Source organism: Portunus trituberculatus, chromosome 15 (assembly GCF_017591435.1).
Source record: "Portunus trituberculatus isolate SZX2019 chromosome 15, ASM1759143v1, whole genome shotgun sequence".
NCBI classification, from domain to species: domain Eukaryota; kingdom Metazoa; phylum Arthropoda; class Malacostraca; order Decapoda; family Portunidae; genus Portunus; species Portunus trituberculatus.
Genome location: NC_059269.1, coordinates 1,380,024 through 1,402,392, shown reverse-complemented (window position 1 = coordinate 1,402,392; position 22,369 = coordinate 1,380,024). Strand labels below are relative to the sequence as shown.

Genomic DNA, 22,369 nt, shown 5'->3' with positions numbered 1-22,369 from the left:
ATTAGTAGAATGAGTTACTAAAATAAACCAACTCCCTTGCCTTGCTCTAAGCTCTACTCACGACCATCAGTGTTGAACATCTCCCTCTTCTGACTTCACTCTTTCTATTATCCTATTATTTATGTTATGTTATGTTATAACCACACTTTCCTCTCCTTTCTTTCTTCTTTCTTGTCTTTTCTTCTTTGTTTTCTTTCTTCTTCCTTATTTCTCCCTTATTCTGTATTGTGTTTTTTCTTCCTTCTTTCTTCTTTGTTTCTTTTCTTCTTTCATCTTTGCTTCTTTTCTTCTTTCTTCTCTTTTCTTAACTCCTTTATGCTTTGGGACCATGGGGACAGAGAAGTGTCTGGACTCTGCTGCTGGAGGGCTTTCTAGAGGACTTAGGTGACTGGTAGGTTTTGGAGGTCCTTATTCTATGGTATCAAGACTTGAATTGATGATCCACACAGCTTCCATTGATTCTACAGCAGCATTTTAGTGGGGTGTAGCATGCTGTTGCCACAGAGAATTACTCATCTCCTACCACTCTAGGTCGTCCCTATCTCCGGAAGTTATGGGGGCGTGATTGGTAGCACATCCCTCTCTCTCTGTTCTTTTTCTCAGTGTTCTGTAGATTGTTATTCTCCACATTGTTCTCCATATCCTCTGTTATTGTGGGTAACATGTGCTTCCAACAGAATGTCAGTAAGACATCAAAGATTTTCCCTAGTAGTGCATGTTGAGTAACCTAATTGTCTTAATTTTGTTGAAATGTAAAAATAATAATGACTCCACCTACAATACCCCTCTAGCCAATGGGCATTGAGATAGGTGTGACGCCATATGACACGTCATCGCTCATTAGCCATTCATTATGTCCTGCTAAGCATTCAGTATTGTTTTTGCCTTAGTGAGCATGCGTACGGAGGATTTTACTGCCATAGTGTTTTTTGCCCTACTAACTTGCCATGTCTGACCAAGCGTCAGACTCTGACCCGGAATTTGTGCCAGGGGATAGTGAGGATAGTGATGATAGTTGTGAGAGTGACTGTGATTATGACACAGATGATGACATAGGCGATGATGTAGAGCCTGTGGTTGACCAGGGGTGGGCCCAAGCCCAACCAAGCCATGGGAGCTATTATTATTATTGAGCAAAGAACATAATCTAATTACATAATTGGGGTAAAGGTGTGAGGCGACACTGGTGGTGTACTTGGTGGTGTAATGGGAGATGCGGGTGGTGTGCAGGGCGGGCGAGCAGCAACCCACGCTTCCACCCATTCAAGTGGGTTTGTACCTTGTATATATATATATATATATATATATATATATATATATATATATATATATATATATATATATATATATATATATACAGTAAGGTCTCAGTTTACGTCAGAGTTAAGTTCCTGAAACTTGACGTAAGTCAATTTTGTACGTAACTCGAGTTTCCCAACATTTCAAAGCATATTATGGAGTTTTCAACCAATCATTGTTTATGGTCATTCAGGTAAGTTAAAGGTTATATTGTTATATTATTTACAACTATGTAGGAATATGAAACACAAGCTTGTTTTTGTTGTTGATTAGGGCCACGAACGCGAAGGACTGCAAGTTGCAGAGAGGGTTGGATGCCTGAGGCAGGTCGAATGTTGTGACGCCCAGGGTGGACAGCTGGGAGCATAGTGCAGTGCGGTGGGAGTAGAAGCGTGGGCAGCGGGGCAGGAAATGCAATAGGATAGGGCAATAGGGATCAGCAGACAGGCGCAGATGGTGCAAGTCAGCTGCGAGTGGCGTGTGGCCCATGCGAAGGCTCCGGAGTTGATATTGTTGTGATGGGTGTGCGAGCCCTCAAGGTCGTCAACCTCCCCGTTGTCATGGTAACGGGCTTCCCATTTTCTTCTTCCCTCCCTCACACACAGCTGCTGCCTCCCTTCTCATGTCTTTTAATTATGTCCTCTTCTTTCTTGTAGCATAATGGTTTTCCTTTTCTTAGCATCACTACTGTCACTAAGAAGTTTTCTCTTTGGTGCCATTGAGCAAGATACTAAGAACTTGAGTCAGTAAATGCAGAAGTAGGATAACACTCTTGCCAGGGGCAACGGTGTGGTGGAACTGAGGCAGGGTGTTATTGTATTCAAGCGTGAGGTGGGCGGTGTGGCGGGCAACCACCAACAATAACAATAAATCCCGCACTTTACGATTTATAAATTTTCAATTTTTTTAATCTTAAATTGCCTTATAGTGGACTGACATAACTACGAGTTTGACGTAACTCAAGACCGACGTAACCTGGGACTTTACTGTATATATATATATATATATATATATATATATATATATATATATATATATATATATATATATAGATAGATAGATAGATAGATAGATAGATAGATAGATAGATAGATAGATAGATAGATATATATATATATATATATATATATATATATATATATATATATATATATATATATATATATATATATATATATATATATATATATATATATATATATATATATATATATATATATATATATATATATATATATATATATATATATATATATATTTGACCTTTTTTGCTCAGCATATAGTAGAGACATCAATGAAGCATATGTCAGAAATATTCAGGCAATAAAATATTTTTTAACATACGTAAACGTAACCTAAATTGACGCTATCGATGTGAGGCAACCGAACCTAACACAAACAAACGAAGCCTACCATAACCTTCAATGAGGTGTCTACTATCTGTTGAATACAAAAAATACAGACATATGACCATAGAAAATGAATGAAAACATGAGTTAATTGAGTGTGTGGTGGCAGCGCGACAGGTTTCTGCTTGTACACTGGGTGGGGCGCTGGGGAGGCACCCTTGTGGCAAAGGGGTTAAATTACAGACCGGTATCACTAACTAGTGTAATATGCAAGATGTGTGAAAAAGTAATAAAGAAGCAATGGATTGACTTTCTTGAAGACGACAAATTATTATCAAATAGCCAATTTGGTTTTAGAAAAGGTCGGTCATGTGTAACAAATTTATTGAGTTTCTACTCTAGAATAGTTGATAAAAGTACAAGAGAGAGAGGGATGGATTGACTGTATTTATTTAGATCTAAAAAAGGCTTTTGATAAAGTGCCACATGAAAGATTACTATGGAAGTTAGAGGAGAAGAGTGGCTTAAAAGGAAGCACGTTGAGATGGATGAAAAATTACTTCAGGGGAAGAGAAATAAGGACGATAGTTAAAGATATGAAGTCCAAGTGGAGAACAGTAGACAGTGGAGTGCCACAGTGGTCAGTATTGGCGCCAATACTTTTTCTCATATACATAAACGACATGCCAGAGGGAGTGAACAGCTACATAATCTGTTTGCAGACGATGCGAAACTGTGCAGAATCATTAAACAAAAAGAGGATTGTGAAATACTACAGGAAGACTTAAACAAGATCTGGAAATGGAGTAAAAAATGGGAGATGGAATTCAATGTGGACGAAAGCCATGTCATGGAAATGGGAAAAAGTGAAAGACGACCAGTGGGGATCTATAAGATGGGAGATGGTGTAGAACTAGAAAAAGTAAAAATGGAAAAAGACTGGGAGTGACAATGGAAGAAAACAATCAACCGGTAAGCCATATTGATAAAATTTTCAGAGAGACGTATAATTTGCTAAGAAATATTGGATTAGCATTTCACTATATGGACAAAGAAATGATGAAGAAATTGATAAGTACTAAAATAAGACCTAGATTTGAATATGCAGGAGTTGTGTGGACCCCCTATAAAAAGAAACACTTAACAAAATTGGAGAGACTACAAAAAATGGCTACAAGAATGGTTCCAGAATTTAAAGGGATGACATATGAGGAGAGACTAAAAGCAATGGATCTGTAGCGAGCAGCTACTAGCCTAGGCAGCAAGGGCAGTGAAAACCGTGGTGGCAGGTTAGGAACTGATTTATTTATTTGTTTTTTTTTTTTTTTTTCTATTTAAAGAGGGGTTGAAGAAAAGTAGAGAAGCTAGCTAAAGAGAAAGTTGATGGGAAGAGAAGGGGTGAAAGAAAGTAGGAAGAGAGAGGTGTGGGCTGACCACATTGCTTTTTTTTTTTTTTTTTTTTTTTTTTTTTTTTTTTTTTTTTTATTATTATTATTATTATTATTATTATTATTTATTTATTTATTTATTATTATTTTTTTTCTTCTTTATATATATACTTGGCATACACTCAAAGGATACACGCAATCACAAATACACCTGCAGAACCTCAGCTCTCCCTAAGACACGGACTTTTGAGTAGGGGTAGTCTGCCTCATTTGTGCGAGAGAGAGAGAGAGATTGCTTGTGCTTTATATTTATACCCAATGTGCTTGTCTAAAAACTAGGCAGCCCTCCTCAAAAGAAACACAACTATTCCCTGGCGAAACAGACTGCAAGGTGCTGTGATAGAAGATAATCAGTATTTCAGTTTAACTAAACTGATATTAATTCCATGAACATAATAAATATAGAAAGGTGTGAATAAAAATACAAGAAGGAAGAACTGCAACAGGGAGCACTCCTTCCACTTAGGCGTCCTCTTCTTCAACCGATGCACGTGAATCTTGCTGGAGTGTGCTGTTCCTGCTGCTGCTTACTGGTCCATATCCCTGGAATCTGTGAAAACTAAAAGACAACAATTAAAAAGTTCTAGTAATGATTGCCTGTGGTGGCTCCGATCTAACGATGTCACTAATTTTAGGGAACCACGTGTGTGTGTTGGTTCGTGAAGTCGCTAGCATTTCATATATTTCCGGTTCACTTGTTTCTATAGTTTCCCAAATTTTCTGCGCTTTATAGTAATTCGAGATATTCAAAGGAGAGATACTATATTTTTGATGCAGCTCCATTGTATTCAGTACTTCTGATTCATTACAGTGTATGAATCTTAAAGCTTTATTTAGGACAGTTTGCATTTTCCTTTTCTGGGTAGTAGAGGCCATACAAATTGGAATAGGTGGATATTCAAGGACTGGAATAAGTAGAGTTTTAACTAATATTGATTTCATTTTTGATGTTAAGCTGCGAAAACGTCTTAGTTGTATTAGAATTCCATTTCCTTTCTTGATAGTCTTATTTATGTGACAGATGAATCCAGTTATTGAAATATTTAAACCCAAGAATTTACCATTAGTTGTTGTTTCAATCTCTGTACCGTTAAGAAGAATTTTCTTTCTTTTAATTTGTGCCATAGGGATAATCTTAAACTTTTCTTCACTTGTTTTAATTTTCCACATTCTTTCAAATTTATTTATTCTTTCAATTTCACGTTCTACTTTTGCTTTCATCATAAGTTTAGATTTACTGGGAGAAGAAATGACTTGGGTAATGTCGTCTGCATACATAATATCTGTGCAACCATATTCAGGAAATGGTAGGTCATTTGTATAAATGGTATAAAGTGTCGGAGATAACACACTTCCCTGTGGGACACCACTTAATAATCTTATAAAGTTACTGTATTCACAACCAAAATTTATTCTTGCCTTTCTGTTGTCCAAGAAATTGCAGAGAATTTTCTCCAAGATATCAGGGAGCCCCAGTCGGAGTATCTTATACTTTAAGCCATTATGCCAAACCTTATCAGAAGCTTTTGCGACATCTCTCAGAACAAGATATACTTGTTTTTTGTCTGCGAGTGCATTGGCTACGGACTCATATATTGTTGTTATGGCAGTCGATGTTCCTTTATAAGGTCTAAAACCATGCTGTCTCTCCTTTAACCCTTAACTTCCGGGGATTAAAATATTTTTTCCTGTCTAATGACGGGGAAAAATGGTACACCTAAAAATTGTCAGAACACAGTTTGAATACTGATAATTATTTTTTCTGTGTTATTCTGAATACAATGATGTACTTTCCAGCTCGATATGACGTCTGAGAGTTTAGTTATTGCCTTATCAAAGTTTCCTCCTCCGGCACGGTATGACCAGTCAAGAGGAACAGCCCGAGAGCGACGCTCTCTCTCGCTCTCTCTCTCTCTCTCTCTCTCTCTCTCTCTCTCTCTCTCTCTCTCTCTCTCTCTCTCTCTCTCTCTCTCTCTCTCTCTCTCTCTCTCTCTCTCTCTCTCTCTCTCTCTCTCTCTCTCTCTCTCTCTGTGTGTGTGAGAGAGAGAGAGAGAGAGAGAGAGAGAGAGAGGAGGAAGGACATATTATCACTGATTTCTGAGACACGTGTGTGTGTGTGTGTGTGTGTGTGTGTGTGTGTCATATATCACTGATTTCTGAGACACGTGTGTGTGTGTGTGTGTGTGTGTGTGTGTGTGTGTGTGTGTGTGCATTGTCTCTGTCTGTCTCTCTCTCTCTCTCTCTCTCTCTCTCTCTCTCTCTCTCTCTCTCTCTCTCTCTCTCTCTCTCTCTCTGACAAGTGTTGATGTGTGTAGGCCCGCGTGTGTGACTCAGATGAGTTACCTCAAAGCTTTTCTCGAATGACTCATAAGAAGCGTGACGGCTATGAACGTCAGGAGTTCATTTCTTGTGATGTTTTTCCACTCTTTCTCGTGAGAGCTATGGGGCACATCATCATCATCTGCTGTTTCTTCATCATGAAAAGTGTTGCTCTCACTCACTATATGGTCCAAGAAAGCATCACTGAGAAACGCCATGAAATAGTCACAATTGTGTTGCACAGGAGGGAATTCAGCTGTTATGCCAGGAGACACAGATAAATCAGGCATAACTGGGAAAAATCATCATTGAATTCCCTCCATTGAAAGACAGGTCGGGTCTCGCGCCACCTCTGCCACGCCCCTTGATCGTCTCCCCAGAACGCGAGGAGCACGCGCATGCCTCGTCTCCTAGAAACACTCTGTGTCCTTGACACATTATCTGGAGTCTGTTCTTCATCATTATTGCCTTCACTGTCACTTATACTGTGTAAGAGTCTCTGTCTCTCTGTCTGTTCTCCTGAGAAAGCAGGTGAATGATGCTCTACATCCGTGTCCTCACTACTAGTCTCTTCACTTTCCCCAGTTTCTTCTTCTATATATTCACTGTCACTTTCTTCTAGCTCAGAACCACTGCTAAGTAAAGGGTTCTGCCTTGCTCCATGGTGATTTACAATCTGACCCGATCCTTCGCTGTTATCACTGACCTTTCTACCCAGCGTCACCGGAGTTGCCAAGTGTCGCCCATAAACGGGAAAACAGTTCAGTTACCTCTAAAATTAGGAGCTCTTGTGGAAACACTTGTGTGGTAAAAGATGCCAGATACTTCTACTCACCATCCGCCTCAAGAGAGCGCGAGAGACTTAAAATTACGCCGGGAAAATCTTGATTACTGGGACGAATCCGTCACTGGACGTTCTGACGCAAACGTTTATATACGACCGCCGGAAGTTAAGGGTTAAGATGTTGTTTTCAGATAAAAAAGTATTTAAACGTGCTAAAATAGCTCTTTCGAAAATCTTACCCGGAACTTCCAGAAGAGAAATTGGTCTATAATTTATTGGATTTTTTAGATTTTTATCTTTTTTAGGTATAAATTTAATAATTGCTTCCTTAAAGGCAGTAGGAAAAAAATATCCAATAGACAGACATGCATTGAAAATATTTTTTAGCTGTTCTAAACTTTTAGTCGTGCATTTTTCTAATATATGTATGTTAATTTTTGTGGATCCAGGGGCTTTCCTCTTTGATCTTTGTATATATGAATTAATTTCCTCTAAAGTAATTGCTCTGGTGTGATAATTTTCAGTATTTATTCTGTTTAGATTAACAGCTTGAAAGGTGTTAATTCTATCATAATTTACATAAATAAAGCGATCTATATGGTCTGAGTGGCATGCATCAAACTGTCTGTTTTCCTCCTCAGAAATTCTAAATACATTTTTCCAGGTATCTTCCATTAGGTTACATTTTTCTTTATCTGTACAATATTTGTTACCATCGGCATCTTTCATGTAATTTGTGTACAAGGTTTGCTTCCCTCTCAAAGCTTTGATTTTACTCCAGAATTGTTTACTAGTTTTACTGTTTTCTGAAATCTGAGTTATTTTATCTTCCCAGTTATTATTATAAGACTCTATGCAGCGTTCTCTTAATTCGTTCTTTATTCTTGAGTACTCTCTGTAAGATTGTTGCGTCCATCCATAATATTCAGTGAATTCTTTTAAAACTTTGAATTGGGTCTCCAAAATTCTTATTTCGGGAGTTAATTTTAATTGGTAAGTAAATTGATGTGTTGATTTAGGTATTGCTGCATCCATCGCACTTTTTATCTTATTTATCCACCTTAATGTTGCATTTTCTAGATGGACTGGGTTACAGTCATCAAAATTTTCTAAATTTAATTGAGAGTCAAGCTTATATTGAAAAAGATCCCAATTAGCGTCTTGTAATTTGTATACTTTAGGTTTCTCGGTTAGAAATGGTCTCGTTGAAGACCTCGTTGAAGGTCTCGGAGGAGTCACTCCGAGGTCACCACTGTAGCGAGCAGCTACTAGCCTAGGCAGCGAGGGCAGTGAAAACTGTGGTGGCAGGTCAGGAACTGATTTATTGGAGTACATCGGTTATATATATACCTTTCCGCCGGATCACAGGTAGCCAATCACGTGACTGATCAGAACTGGAAATGTTGGCCAATCAGGAAATGGATCGGGGGAGAGGGAGTGCTGGACACGCTGGCCAATCCCGAACCAGATCACCACAGGCCTGGCTGGGCCATGATCCGCCAATGGCGAGCGTCCCTTGCTCGCCCTGCGCTCCCGTGATCCCAGCTGTCAGTTGTGGGTGCGAGGCGCAGCCGCAGATCTACTAACCCTGGAACAGAGAAGAGAGAGAAGGGATCTGATACAAGTTTGTAAATCGATTAACGGAATGGATCAAGTGGATAATGAGAAACTAATCCTGAGAAAAAAATATGACATTAGAAGCACAAGATCGCATAGTAAGAAACTGAGGAAGGAAGATGTCTGAGAGATGTTAAAAAATTTAGTTTCCTGCAAAGATATGTTGAGACTTGGAACAGTTTGAGTGAGGAAGTGGTGTCAGCAAAGAGTGTACATAGTTTTAAAGAAAAATTGGATAAGTGTAGATATGGAGACAGGGCCACACGAGCATAAAGCCCAGGCCCTGTAAAACTACAACTAGGTAAATACAACTAGGTAAATACACCACATAGTGTGGTTAGCACGCTCGACTCACAATCGAGAGGGCCGGGTTCGAGTCCCGGTGCGTGAGGCAAATGGGCAAGCCTTTTAATGTGTAGCCCCTGTTCACCTAGCAGTAAATAGGTACGGGATGTAACTTGAGAGGTTGTGGCTTCGCTTTCCCAGTGTGTGGAGTGTGTTGTGGTCTCAGTTCTAACCGAAGATTGGTCTATGAGCTCTGAGCTCGCTCCGTAATGGGGAAGACTGGCTGGGTGACCAGGAGACGACTGTGGTGAATTACACACAGTGTAGCCATTGTGCCAACCAGACACATCTGAGCAGCTTGCAGAGAAAAGCTACAACAGGAGTTGGAGACTGACCTAGATGTATGTACATGGGGGAAGGGGGCCATAGGTTCTCGTGTCTCCAAATTAAATAAGAGATGGATCATATATATGGAAAGAATAACAAGAGAACGATGGAACAGAGTAGTGCTGCCAGGCATATGTCGGAATCAAAACATACGCTGTCATGTGAAAACCAACAGTACATTGAAACTCCTGTTGGTCTAAGGAAACTAACAGATGATATAATGGACAAGGATTTTTCAGGATTCAGGGATGAACGAGGTAATGTGAGAAGGTTAATCAATGTAGAAAGGGAATTAAAGTATATGAAGGAGGTGATGTCCAGTGTAATGGACAAACAGGACCAACTGATAACGGAAAACACAGAGCTGAAATTGAGATTAGTAGAACGTGAGAAGGTCAGTGCAATCAATCAGAGATTAAAAGAGGAGATACAAGAAAAAAAGAAACAAAATGAGTACTAAAAGCCACATGCCATGACTATGAAGGCTCCTTAAGGAGCTTGCAGGTTAAAGTGCATTACAGGATTGTGGACAGGGCAGAAGGTAGATTGGGTGAAAACAAGCTGAAGGAACTACGAAATAAATGGAAGCAGGAGCAAGAAGAGGAAAAAGTTAAATTTTCAGAAGTTGTAAAGTGACAAATTCAGGAGAACACGAAAGTTGCTATAATTGAAGTAATTAAAGAGAAAAAAGATCTAGTGCGGGATACAGTACACAAGAAAAAAGCTTCATGATTTTTGGGATAAAGGAAAAGAAAAACCCACGTGAAGAGAGAGAATTGGCCAAAACTGTTATCAAATGAGTACAAGACAACACACAAGAACCAGGCCAGGAGATGGAGGAAGTGATCAGGTTAGGAAGATACAGTGAAGTGGGTAGGAGACCAGTAAAGGTGAGAATGAGATCCCAAGTGGCTGTAGAGGAAATTATGGCAAGGAAAGAGAAGCTGGCTGATGATATTGAACACAAGGATATATGGATAAAAAGAGATATAAACTTAGAGGAGAGGGAAAAGGAGAAAGTGCTAAGAAGTGAAGCTAAGGAAAAAAAATGAGAAAAGGATAGAGATAGAGAAGAAGAATTTTTACTGGAGGGTTCTGAATATGAGACTAGACTTAAGAAGTGGTACCGAGGGAAGAAAGAGAAGGTCATGGAGGAGGCAAGAAATTAAGAGTGACATACTAATATAGATGGGTTGTTATCAAGCATATTGGAAATTAGGGATTATTTGAAAGAGAAAAAGCCAGATGTAATGTGCATCGTTGAAACACAACTGAGAGGAGAGATCCATGTGAACTTCAAAGAGGAGGGATATAATACTTGGAGGATGGATAGGAAGGATATAGGGGGAGGAGTGCTAATAATGGTTCATGATAATATGTGTGGAGGATGTGCAATATGGTGAGGACAAAGTGGAAGTAATGGGAGTAGTAATCAGAACAGAAGAATTGAAGAAGAGAAAAATTATAGTTACATATGTTCCACCAAAGACTAATACATGGGGAACAGGAGAGCATAAATATATGCAAAGAGAGGTGATAAAGTTCCTAGATAACATAAGAAGAGATAGAAGAATACTTTTTAGTTGGAGACTTTAACTGTAAAAAAGTAAACTGGAGAGAGATGGAAGTAATGGATAATGCTGGACAGTGGAGCGAGAAAGTGTTACAATTGACTATGGTTAATGCAATGGACCAGTGGGTGGAGGAGTCAACAAGGTACAGGGGAGAAGAACCATCGTTGCTTGACCTAGTTTTCACAAAGAAACCAGAGTCCCCTCCAATCATACAATACCTTATTCCAATGAGGAGAAGTGATCATGTGACATTAGAGATGCAAGTTCAGGAGGAAGGTGAGATAAGTTACAGAGAGGACTACAAAGGAGAGTGATTACATTATGCAAGAGCGGATTTTGAAAAATTGAGGATGTATTTTGCTGATATTGAGTGGAGTAATATTATGTACAAAATGTTCTTTGTTGTTTTCCTGCGGTAGATCCTCGTCCAGCCATCTGTGGCATGTGGGTAGCAGGGATGTGTGTACAGGGACACATAAACAACAGATGAGATGTCCAAACAAGGTTCTTATTCTGTTAAGCAGATACACTCCGAAATACGACTACAATAGGGGAAAATACAAGTGGTACCACGCTACGCGGGTAGTCCGTACGGCAGCTGTCCACACGCTGCCTGGCGCTCGCCTAACTGATCGTACGGTAGGCTAGTCTGCCAGATGTAACTGTCCCATACCTCCCCCTCCCCTTCACGCTCATAGGCGTCAGAGTTCTTGAGCGTCTCTCTTAGCCATGAGTCGTTCAGAGCGACAAGGGCTGGGCAGGTGGGGTGTAGGTGCTTCACCATTGCGGTGCTCTTGTGCAGCTGGAGAGTCTGGAGCTGGGGATGGGACAGGACGGAGGAAGCGTCAGCTCCTCCACCATACTCGGCCACTGGGCATCCTCACCTGGTAGTCCCTCAATCGTCCGACGCCCATCACAGTACCCACTGTATCCCATTGCTTCGTAGTAGCGTTCTGGATACGGAGGATGAGGGATCCAATCTTGAGAGGTGGAAGAGGGCAAGCATGGTCATTGTACCGTGCTTCGACGTCCTGGGCACGTTTGGCGGCGCGACGGTTGCAGCTCTCTGCTCTGGCCTGCCATACCTTCGCAAAAGAGCTAGCGTGGGCAGGGAGACACGAGCGAAGCGGGTGGCTGTAGAGTGTCTGGGCTGGGGAGCGTCCTGTCTGGGTGGGAGTGTTATGTAACTCCAACAGTCCCCTGTCAAACGCCTCACAGTCGATGTTTCCAGATGGAGCCACTTTCAGGATGAGGTGTTTCACTGCCTTGACGGCAGCCTCTGCATGGCCATTGGACTGTGGATAGTGAGGCGTTGACACAATGTGGCGTATTCCCCATCGCTCCAAGAAGTCAGCAAGCTCTCGACTGGTGAACTGGGGTCCTCCATCCGTGCAGAGGCATACTGGTACTCCCAGGTCCCTGAAGAGGTGCCGAAAGTGACATATGGTGGCAGCAGATGTCGTGTCTGTGCCACAGGAAACCACCATGGGCCAACCAGAGAGATGGTCAGCGACAACCAGGAAGTGCTTCCCAGATGCACTGAAGTAGTCGGCTGACACTAACTCAAAGGGCCTGGTGGGTTTGTCGTGTGATAGGAGTGGTTCCTGCTGTTGGCTGGGCTGCATGATCTGGCATGGTTTGTAGGCCCTAACTGTGTTGACGATGTCAGCGTTGATCCCAGGCTAGTAGACAGCCTGTCGTGCCCGACGCTTTGTGGCCTCTGCCCTTCGATGGCTGTCTTGTAAGCGGGCCAGGGTGCGTCATCATAGAGCAGCAGGGACAACCACCCGTGCGCCGTACAGGACAATATCTCCATCGCAGTAGAGTTTGTCTCGTATTTTCCAGTATGGGCGTAGTGCATTGTGAAGAGTGTAGCGGTCGTTGGGGAATCCATTCTTTACATTTTCCACGAGCTGTACATAGGAGGGGTCGGCATGCGCTGCTGTCTGTAGCTCTTCCAGGACCATGTCGTCATTCTGGTGAGGATTAGCAAGATAGTCCGTGGCAGGCTGCGTGACCAGTCGTCTTATGGAGTGGTGGGTCTCAGTGTCTAGCAGGCTGTCTTCTGGAGTTGGATGGTTTACTGGGGCACGGGAAAAGGCATTAGGGATGCAGTGAAGACAAACGCCAAGATCTTCTCCTTCAGCCTCTGAAGTCGTGGGTTTTCTATGGCGTCAAGCGTGTAATTGTTCAAAATAGGTACAAGTGGGCGATGGTTGGTGACTAGGTCGAAGTTCTGTAGGCCTGCTAGGTAGAACTTGCATCTTGTCATTGCCCATACCACAGCCACTAGTTCAAGCTCGATGGTGGCATAGCGCGTCTCGGCGTCTGTGAGGAAGCGCGAGCCACACTGCACGAGCCGGAACTTTCCACCGCCGTGATCCTGCAGGAGGATGTATCCCACCCGAAGAGGCGAGCGTCTGTCTGCAGGACGGTGGGTAGGGCCGGGTCGAACGTAGTGAGGACTGGGGGACTGGATAGGGCTTTCTTTACGTTGCTGAAGGCCTGGTCGTGATCAGCAGTCCATGTGAAGGTCCTCTTTGGGCTCATCAGAGGGCGTAAAGGTGCAGCAGCAGTGGAAATGGCAGAGGAGAAATCAGCCAGTTGATTGACTAGGCCCATGAAAGAGCGTAAGTCGGTCAGGTTAGCAGGCGTCGTGAAGTCTGCTATGGCACTGACTTTCTCCGGATCCGCTGCGATGCCTTGTTCTGAGAGCCGGTAACCACAGAACGATACTGTAGGTGAGGCCAAGGTAAATTTGGCAGCGTTGAGGGTGATGCCATTATCTCTGCACCTAGACAGAACCTGTCTGACATGGTTGAGGTGTGTAAGGTAGTCCTCGTCGTAGAGGAGGATGTCGTCCACTACCTTAACACAGTTTTGGACGCCTTGGAGTGCCATGTCGCCGCGTAGACAGAAGGCATCACCTGTCGCGGCAAAACCCATAGGGCCATGGCAGTATTGGAAGCGACCATATGGCGTGATGAAAGTTGTCAAGGCCCGATCCTCTTCAGCAAGCTCGATCTGCCAGTACCCGCACAATGCATCAATCGTTGTGAAGTATCGTGCCTTGGCGTCCACGCTTCGTATGGCAGCGAATGGAGTGGGTGAAGGATGGGCTGGTCGAGATACTTGGTTGTTGAGCTGGGAAAGGTTAGTGGTAATGCGGATGCCTCCATTTGGTTTTGGTATGACGACCATCAGGTGGCACCAGGAAGATGGTTCGTCGCCAGCTGGAGTGATAACACCCTGTGCCATCATGGAGTCAAGCTCCGCCTTGACAGCGTCCCTGAAGGCGAGGGGAATCAACCTTGGGGTGTGGATGGCAAACGGCTGAGTGTCGTCCCATAGGTGGATTCACGTTGGTGGTCCAGCCATGGTCTTGAGCCGTGCACTCCTGAGATCTTTTTTGTTCACGACCACATCCTTGTACTCTTCAAGGAAGTAACGTTTAGCCTCTGAAGGTGAGTTGAAGGACGGGAGTGGTGTAGCAGAAGACAGGGGTGGGTCGAGAGTGACAGCCTCGTGGCAGCTCCATTTGGTGGCACTAGGCTTCATGTGTGTCCTCTCATGTCCACTGGTTGTGGTGTGCTGGGCACGTATTTGCTTGGGGAAATCGCATCCTCAGATCTCGGCAGAGCTCCCAAGACAGGAGTGGTGCAGATAAAGAACTGTGCACATCAATCCATCCATGACAGGAAACAGGACCGTAGGTGATTTCAGCGTAGAATGAGCCCAATGTGGCCTTCATTTTGGAACCGTCTGCGTTGTAGTAGGACACTTTGGAGGGTAGTACTAGGTCTCGTTTGGTGAGGCCTAAGCCTGTAAGGTGCTGCAGGCCTATCACAGTCGTCTCTGCACCCGTGTCGGGTATGGCATCGAGAAAGCCAGATTTACCGCTGTGGGTGACAGCGATACAGATGGTTGGAGACGGTTGTGCGTTTGGACGTTTGGCAGACGTTCTTCGTATGTGGCTGTCGTGCTGTGTAGGGTTGCACCGGGGTTCAGGTGATGGCTGTGTTCGTACTACTTTGAGTGTAGATCGCTTGTTCTTGTCAGTTTTCGTAGAAGTTGTAGACATGCTGCAGAAGCCATCATAGTGGCCATACCGAGAGCAGGTCCCACATTTGGCAGCTCGGGCAGGGCACTTGTCCATGTGTGCATAGTGTCCCTTGCGTCCACAACCACGACAAACACATGTTACAGATGGACTTGACTGGGAGCCGTGCTGCTTCTTGTGGTCGTTGCCCATTTGGTGAGTTGAAGATGAAACAGGAGAGGCGTTAGTCTTCTGCGTTCGTGCTGCCTTTTTGTCCTTCTTGTACCGTGAGACTGCTCACATGGCGGGTGGGGCTCGTAGCGCGGAGGTGGCGGATCTGGTGGCCTCGTGTGACCTACACTCTGTTAACATCTCTTGGAGTGAACAAGTGGCAGGCATGGCTATGAGTTTTTGCATCAGCTCTTTGTCATTTACACCCTTGAGGATTCCATGTTTAATCCACACCTCTTCGCATTCGCGAACGTGAACTTTACAGACGTCAATTTCTTCTGATGTACTCTTCAGCCTAACGAAGAAGTCGTCAAGAAGCACGCGCCCCGTTTTTTCCCGTCGATGTTAACGCCTCTCTCCGCGATTTTGTCTTTCCCTTAACACTACACAACATAGCACTATATCACAGTATTATGCCACAAAACACTGCCACTGGACACACCTGTAGTGCTGGTAGTAGAAGTAGACTGCTCAGTTGTAGTCTCACTGTGCCATGTTCTTTGTTGTTGTCCTGCGGTAGATCCTCGTCCAGCCGTCTGTGGCACGTGGGTAGCAGGGATGTGTGTACAGGGACATATAAACAACAGATGAGATGTCCAAACAAGGTTCTTATTCTGTCAAGCAGATACACTCTGAAATACGACTACTATAGGGGAAAATACAAGTGGTACCACGCTACGCGGGTAGTCCGTACGGCAGCTGTCCACAAGCTGCCTGGCGCTCGCCTAACTGATCGTACGGTAGGCTAGTCTGCCAGACGTAACTGTCCCACACAGAAAAACAGCACAAGGGAAATATGACATATTCTTACAGAAATATAATGAAGAAGTTAAAAAATTTGTACCTGTTTATAGAGTTCAGAAAAAATACATGTTTGGTACAATGCTAGATGCATGGAAGCTAAAAAGCCAAAAGATAAAGCGTGGAAGAAACTCATAAAACAGAGAAATGACAGTAACAAACAGCAGTACTGGGATGCCAAAAATGAATATATTAATTTGAGTAAGGAGAGAAAGAAAGAAACTTTGAGAAAGATGTGGTGAATAAGAGCAAAGATGAACCCAAATTTTTCTACAAGTTTATAAATGGCAAAACAAAGAATATGAAAACAATTGAAAAAATAATTAAAGAACGGAAGACATACCAAACAGAGAAGGAAATGTGTGAAATAATGAATGAGAGCTTCAAAACGGTGTTCACTGCAGAAGATTTCACAGAATCTAATAGGACATTGTATTGCCATGGATTACAGGAAATTACAGTGCACAAGGAGGATATTGGAAGATTATTGGATAAGTTGGATGTCAGAAAAGCAATGAGGCCGGATGGTGTATCAGGCTGGGTGTTGAAAGAATGTAAGGACCAACTACTGGATCCAATTTGGGAAATAATTAAAAGTTCTAAAAATGAAGGGAAAGTTCCACTAGAATGGAAGAGAGCCAACGTAATACCGATATTTAAAGAAGAAAAGACAACTGAACCACTTAACTACAGATCAGTGTCACTTACAGGTGTTTTGGGGAAGTTGTGTGAAATGATCATCAAAGAAAAATGGGTTAAATTTTTTGAAGAGGAGCAAGTCATATTGAACAGACAATTTGGGTTCAGGAAAGGGCAGTCATGTGCATCAAACTTATTAAGCTTCTACTCAAGAGTTATTGCAGGACTTGAAAGCAGAGATGGATGGGTAGACACAATATACCTGGATATTAAAAAGCTTTTGATAAGCTCCCTCATGGAAGACTACTTTGGAAACTAGAGAACATAGGAGGACCTCGAGGAACTTTGCTAGAATGGACAAGAGATTATTTGAAGGATAGGAAAATGAGAACTGTGATCAGAGATACATACTTAACTTGGGATAAAGTAACTAATGGAGTGCCACAAGGGTCAGTGTTAGCCCCCATTATGTTTCAGATTTATGTAAACGACATTCACATTGGGATAAACAGTTACAATCAACCCTCGGCTATCACGTTTTATTGCTATCACGAAAAGCTGCTAAAATTTCACTATTGCGACCTCAGATGCCTGCTATCGTGCTCCCAGCCATGACGTCATGGGATATCTGAGCGCTCATTGGCCAAAACCGCCTTCCCGCCAAGATGAAACACAGTCTTTGAGTGCGTGTCCTCCTCAGTAGACAGTGATAGTCAGATTCTACCATTTTTTGTGCTCACAATGGCCACCAACCCCCCACGCCATCCTCCAATGGATTATACAGTAATTAAAAAAAAAGGTAAAAATGAGGGATATCAGGAGTAAAATTTGTGGTTGCGGCATCAATAAAAATTTTCACCATTAGTTGTTCAATTCGGGTATCGCGTTTTCGGCTATGGCGCGACTATTTTGGCCTCAATTGGGCATGATAGCCGAGGGTTAAGTGTACAGTAATTAAAAAAAAAAGGTAAAAATGAGGGATATTAGGAGTAAAATTTGTGGTTGCAGCACCAATAACAATTTTTGCCATTGGTTGTTCAATTCAGCTATCGCGTTTTTGGCTATGGCACAGCTATTTCGGCCCCAATGGGGCGCGATAGCTGAGGGTTAAGTTATATAAATTTATTCGCTGATGATGCAAAGCTGCTAAGAGTTATCAAAACCAGAGAGGACTGTCTGCTGTTTAAAGAAGATATAAACAAGATCTATGAGTGGAGCAGAAGTGGAAATTGAAGTTTAATGCCAAGAAATGCCACATAATGGAACTAAGAAAGAGTAAGACAAGACTGGTATGGAACTATTTGATGGGAGAGGAACAAATAATGAAGACTAAAGAGGAAATAGATCTGGGAGTGATCATACATTAAAATCTCAGCCCCGAAAAACACATGAGCAAGATATTTGGACTATCATATAAAATGTTGACTAATAGAAGAGTGACATTTCATTACATGGATGAAAAAGATCATCACAAGCATGATACGTCCAAGGCTGGAATATGCAGCAGTGGTGTGGTCTCCAAGCTCTAAAAAGGATATAAGAAAATTGGAAAGGATACAGAAGATTGCTACAAAGATGGTACCGAAATTAAAGGACCTCACATATGAAGAATGACTGAAGGAAATGGGATTGCCAACCTTACTAGATAGAAGAGAATGTGGGGACCTAATAACAATGTATAAAATAGTAAATGATATTGAAAAGATAGACAAAAGAAGACCTGGTGCTGTTGACAGAAGGTGGAAGGACAAGAGGACATGAAAAGATCAGGATGAGGTAGTATGTGAAGAATATTGGAAAATACAGTTTTCCACACAGAATGGTGGAAAAATGGAATGCATTGGATAATGAAATTGTTACAGCACATAGTGTGCATAACTTTAAGGAAAAATTAGATAAATGGAGATATGGAGACAAGAGGAATTATGAAATGCATAGAAACAGGAACAGGAAAAGGAAAAAGTTAAATTTTCAGAGTTAGTAAGGAAATAAATTCAGGAAAAGAGGAAGGACACTTATACAAGTAATTAAGGAGAAAGAAGATCTAGTGAGGGATACAGTGGATAAGAGGATATTATCTTAATTTTTAGGATTAAGGAAAAATAATTCTGAACAAGTTCGTGAGAGAAAACAATTATCAAACAAGTCCAGGACAGCACACAGGAGTTGGACCAAGAAGTGGAGGAAGTGATCAGGTTGGGAAGATTTAGTGAAGGTGAGAAGGGACTAATGAAAGTGAGAATGAAATCACAGGTGGCAGTGGAGGAAATTATGATAAGAAAAGGGGAACTGGCTGAATTTAAGGATATTGTATATGGATAAAAAGAGATGTGAACCTGGAAGTGAGGGAATAGGAGAAAGTGCTAAAAAATTAAGCTAAGGAAAAAAACAAGAAAATGATGGGAGATTGAGAAATAGAATTTCTACTGGATGGTTCTAGATATGAGACTAAAGATGTGGTATCTTTGGAAGAAGAAGGAGGTAATGGAAGGTGCAGGAAATTGAGAGTGACTTATAATAATATAAAATGGGTTGTTATCCAGTGTGTTAGAGAATAGAGATTATTTGAAAGAAAAAGACCAGATGTAATGTGCATAGTAGAAACGAAATTAAATGAGGAGATCCATGTTAGCTTCAAAGAGGAGGGATATAATAGCTGGAGAAGATACAAGAAGGGAAAAGGGGGGGAGGAGTGTTAATAATGGTTCATGATAATATATGTGTGGAGGATGTGCAATATGGAGAGGACAAAGTGAAAGTAATGGGAGTAACAATCAAAACAGAGGAATTGAAAAAAAAGGAAAATCAGTTATGTATGTGCCACCTAAGACAAATTCATGGGGAACTGAGGAACATAAGGATAGGCAAAGAGAAGTGATTAAGTGCCTAGATATTATGATAGAGATGGAATTAATACTATTAATAGGAGATTTTAACTATAAAATAGTAAGCTGGGGAGAGGTGGAACTATTGGGTAATGCCATATGATGGAGCGAGGAGGTGTTACAGTTGACTGTGGTACATACACTGGATCAGTGGGTGGAAAAATCAACACAGTACAGGGGGGAAGAAGAACCATCTTTGTATTCTCAAAGAAGCCAGAACCCCCTCCCAGCATGCAATCCCTCAGTCCGGTGGGAAGAGGTGATCATGTAGCGTCAGTGTTGGAAATGCAGGAAGAGGATGGGATAAGATACAGAGAAGGCTACAAAAAAGAGATTAAATTATGCAAGAGCAGGTTTAGAAAAATTAAGAAAATTTTTTGCTGATATTGTATGGAGAAACATTTATGAACAGAAGGGCAATACAAAGGAAATATGAAATATTCCTACAGAAATGTAACAAAGGAGTAAAGAAATAACACCTATCTATATGAGTAAAAACAAGTATACACACTGTTCAATGCCAGATGTATAGAAACTAAAAAAAAAGGCAAAAGATAAAGCTTGGAAGAAACTCAAAAAGCAGAGAAATCAAAATAACAAACAGCAGTATAAGGATGTGATAAATTAAGAGTGGAAGAAAGAAACTTTGAGAAAGATGTGAAGTGAAAAAGCAAAAATGAAGCCAAGCTTTTCTATAAATTTATAAATGGTAAGATGAAGAATAAGGAAACAATAGAAAAAATAATTAAAGGAGGGAGGATATACCAAACAGCAAAGGAAATGAGTGAAATAATGAATAAGAATTTCAAAACTGTGTTCAATGAAGAAGAGGAATTGCAGAACCAAATAGGACATTGCATTGCCGAGAATTGCAGGAAATCATAATGCACAAAGAAGATATTGGAAGACTACTAGATAATTTGGATGTAAAGATTAGTTGTTAGTCCAATTTGGGAAATGGTTACAAGTTCATTAAAAGAAGGGAGAGTACCACTAGAATGGAAGAGAATCAACATTATCCCAATAATCAAAGGAGGAATGACCAGTGTCTTTTACAAGTGTTGTGGGGAAGATATGTGAAATTATTATTAAAGAAAAATGGGTTAAATATATGGAAGAAGAATAGATTATATTATATTGAACAGGCAATTCAGGTTCAGGACAGGATGGTCATATGTGTCAAACTTGTTAAGTTTCTACTCAAGAGTAATAGAAGGACTGGAGAGCAGAGATGGATAGTGGACACAGTAACAGTATACCTGGACATTAAAAAGGCTTTTGATAAAGTCCCTCACAGTGGACTCCGTTGGAAGTTAGAGAGCATAGAAGGGACTGAGAGGAACTTTGTTATATTGGATAAAGGATTACTTGAAGGATAGAGAGATACATACTCATCTTGGGGTAAAGTAACATGGAGTGCCACAAGAGTCAGTGTTAGCACCCATTATGTTCCAGGTACAGTAAAACCTCACTTGACAAACGTCTCTAAGGACGAACAATTCGGGAGACGACCAAAAAATTTGTCAATATATCGACCCAGGGGACGAGCACGGTTAAACGGCTCGCCTGCCGGTGAGCCGTTTGTGTGATAGCTAACCCGGCTATCACACAACAACCAAACAAAACATAAGCACAAAAGAAAATAGAAACAGGAACATACGAAAAATATTACATAACATAATCTCCGTGCCACCACGATTTTCTCCTGTTTTTCTTGGGCATGGTGATGTTACCGGCGCGCTCTACTGTAGCTTCCTCGGCGTTATCCTCGCTGCTCTGGTGGCTCTCAGTGTTGCTGTCATCATCATCCTGGCCATGTCCAGGTACTGCAGATTGTGGCACATCCATCGCAGCTGTTTCCTCACTCGCCTGGCAAGGAACACCACCCTACTGCCCGCTCCTCTCACACTGAGCATCACCTCCGAAGATCAAAGGAACTTCCTGGCCACATACCTTTAACTTCCCTTCTTGGAAGTCCAAACTTGCTCCCACACGCATTAGGAAGTCAATCCCCAGCAGACAAGGGTCTTCCAAGGCAGAGATGAAGACTGGCAATCTTTCCATGTTTCCCACGCCGATGTTCACTATAACGGGGCCCCACATATCGGCACTGACTTGTGACACTACACAGCTGTTGTATATCTCTGGCACGCTGCGCACATCCAAAGTCCCCTCTCATGACTGTCTTCTCGGATCTTGTCTATCTTCCTCCCCATCCTCCTCTCCTCCATTCCATCATGCCATCAACGTCCAGTCTCTCAAGTAAATAACCTTTCCTTTTTATTAATTTTCTGATCATTTTGATAACATTTAGGTAAGTAAAACAATTTAGGCTTTCTATAATTATTTCATTCATGTCATGCATACATTAAAGGTCTATTTTGAATGGGTTTTATGGACAAAAGTATGATTTTTTGGGGGGTCTGGAACGGATTAATGGTATTTCAATACATTCTTATGGGAAAAATTGATTCAAGGGATGAACAAATCGGGTGACGAACAGGATTTAGGAACGAATTATGATCGTGAGCTGAGGTTTTACTGTATATGTAAATGACATACAAAATGGGGTAAACAGTTATATTAATTTGTTAGATGGAAAAAACTAAGAAAATAAAAAACCAAGAGGACTGTTTGATGTTGCAAGAAGATATAAACAAAATCTATGAGTGAAGCAAAAAGTGGAAATTAGAGTTCAATGCCAAGGAAAAA

At 41.7% G+C, this 22,369-nt stretch overlaps 1 protein-coding gene across 4 annotated transcripts in view; it reads left to right on the top strand.

Moving 5' to 3' along the window:
• Positions 1-22,369, top strand: part of LOC123504010 (WD and tetratricopeptide repeats protein 1-like) — a 436,213-nt gene that overhangs the window by 233,257 nt on the left and 180,587 nt on the right. The gene's annotated exons all lie outside the window — the stretch shown is intronic.